This window comes from Schistocerca gregaria, unplaced genomic scaffold (genome assembly GCF_023897955.1).
Source record: "Schistocerca gregaria isolate iqSchGreg1 unplaced genomic scaffold, iqSchGreg1.2 ptg000409l, whole genome shotgun sequence".
NCBI classification, from domain to species: domain Eukaryota; kingdom Metazoa; phylum Arthropoda; class Insecta; order Orthoptera; family Acrididae; genus Schistocerca; species Schistocerca gregaria.
Window position 1 is genome coordinate 92,501 of NW_026061845.1, and position 2,500 is coordinate 95,000.

Sequence of the window (2,500 nt, forward strand, 5' to 3'; positions counted from 1 at the left end):
ACCTTAACCTAAGTTACACTGCACCTTAACCTAAGTTACACTGCACCTTAACCTAAGTTACACTGCACCTTAACCTAAGTTACACTGCACCTTAACCTAAGTTACACTGCACCTTAACCTAAGTTACACTGCACCTTAACCTAAGTTACACTGCACCTTAACCTAACTTACACTGCACCTTAACCTAAGTTACACTGCACCTTAACCTAAGTTACACTGCACCTTAACCTAACTTACACTGCACCTTAACCTAACTTACACTGCACCTTAACCTAACTTACACTGCACCTTAACCTAACTTACACTGCACCTTAACTGTCACATGTAACGTCACAGGAATGTAGCTTTGCCTAACAGCAACCCTCTGAACATAGTTCACTGCTTGGATCCTCTGGTGTCATGTGTATTTCTTGATGCCATGGTGCGTACCCTCACATAAAGGTCTTTCGAGTGTTGCGTACTTTCTACACAGTCCCGCTAACCACTGGAAGGGTGTACCGCTACAGAACGAATATCGCCCTCCCCTCCTGCCCTTCCAAGCTGGTCGGTCAGGCGTTTGTTTGTGAAATGAGCCTTGCAGCTGTTCAGTTGCATTCGGTTGTCGATGCAGTCAGTGTACGTTGTGGTACGGCCTGTGTGGACTGTCCGCTGATGTACGCGTAACCCACACTGATCATCCGTCGTTACGTACTGAGTGACATAATGTGGCACATGCTTGACCGTACACCGGCTGCGCCCTACAATGGCGAATCATAAGGGCCATATGTTGTGCACGATGCTACTTGTCTCGTCTCCCCATTACAGCGAGATTGCACTGTTGTACGCCGTACAGACATGTGGTAAGTAGGTACGGACGAAAGTATTGCATGTTGGCCCCCCCCCCCCCCCCTCCTCCCTCTGCCGGGAATCAGCGTGAGCCGTCTGTTGATGTAGCGACGAGGGTTTTCCTATTTAATCGTATTGCCCCACACAACATGATAGCACGGTGGACCGCGTTCCACATCTGCGACATGCTACAGAGGCCGGTTGACAGTCGACCGCGCAAGGGACATTGCACACGTGCGCGGACCATCTTCCACGTGTTCTCTCGTGTACATGCCGCAGTGTGTATGTGGGCTGATGTAGCGTGTCGTGACACATAACATGCAGGCATGCCAGAATCGTAGATTTCGCAAATGTAGATTGACGTATACGTTTGCTGCCAAAGATCCGCAAATGAACTGGAAATCAGTTGTTGAGCGGTTGTTCGCGCTGCAGGTGCATCGGTGATAGCGACGATCGGTACATCTGTGAACCGGTTGTTTCGGCGGTACCCGCCATGCCCCCGAACCTGAGTTGGCCATGTGGGTATGAAGCGATACGAGGCTGTGGCTTGGCGGGACAGTCCCCGGCCGGTGAGGGGGGGCCGCCCGGCGTGCTGGCCGCGCGCTGCGTGAGCGCACGCACTACAGCCGGCTGGTGGGGGGCGCCCAGTGGCAGGAGCGCCGGCCGACGGGCCCGGCTGGCGTCCCAGCTATGCGCCGGCGCACCCTGCGCGCGGCGCCAGGCGGCCAAAGTGGGTTCTGCCGAGCCCGGTGCGAAGCGCGGTGGACATCTGCAGTGTGCTGGTCCGATTGCGGACTGTGTGCGTTGAGGATGCGCCGCCGCCCGGCACTCGGCGTCGCGACGCCGTCTGCTGCTCGGTCGCCCCCAGCGGTTCTCGCAGGTGGTTTGTATCGCAGCTCTGCGGACGTGTTGGCGCGTGCGCTGTGCTGGGAGAGTTCGCTTCTGCACCCAAGTGGGGCTTTGCCCCTCTGTGGCGCTGGCGTTGGAGCTGCCGGTCACCGTAGGTGGCGCGTGTTGTTTCCCGCCGGCAATGCCACGACAGCACGCTCCCGGGCCTCTGTCGGCAGCGGCAAGCTCAGTTGGGAGCACGGGTGTTCGCACTGAAAGCGTCTACTCGCCTATCTCCGGGCGATTGCGCCTCTCTCGAACCCGACCAAGTACTTAGGACGGCGCTGCGCGCCGCCGGGACCTGAGAGGGTTTCGAGGTGTATCGTGCAGGGGAGCTCAGCCTCCTCCTGTTTGCAGAATAATTGAGCGGACGCTTGCGTGTTCGCGCGGGCCCTCGGGACACACTCCCGGGCGGCCGGCTGCTCAGCTCTCGTTGACGCAGCTCCCTGGTTGATCCTGCCAGTAGTCATATGCTTGTCTCAAAGATTAAGCCATGCATGTCTCAGTACAAGCCGCATTAAGGTGAAACCGCGAATGGCTCATTAAATCAGTTATGGTTCCTTAGATCGTACCCACGTTACTTGGATAACTGTGGTAATTCTAGAGCTAATACATGCAAACAGAGTCCCGACCAGAGATGGAAGGGACGCTTTTATTAGATCAAAACCAATCGGATTGGCTCGTCTGGTCCGTTTGCCTTGGTGACTCTGAATAACTTTGGGCTGATCGCACGGTCCTCGTACCGGCGACGCATCTTTCAAATGTCTGCCTTATCAACTGTCGATGG

At 55.8% G+C, this 2,500-nt stretch overlaps 1 non-coding gene across 1 annotated transcript in view; it reads left to right on the top strand.

The window, feature by feature from the left end:
• The first annotated feature begins 2,156 nt into the window (after positions 1-2,156).
• The window catches only part of LOC126311269 (small subunit ribosomal RNA), a 1,890-nt gene continuing 1,546 nt past the window's right edge, over positions 2,157-2,500 (top strand). Inside the window, exon 1 of the ribosomal RNA XR_007554474.1 lies at positions 2,157-2,500. This exon is cut by the window's right edge and continues 1,546 nt beyond it. This is a non-coding gene — a ribosomal RNA (small subunit ribosomal RNA).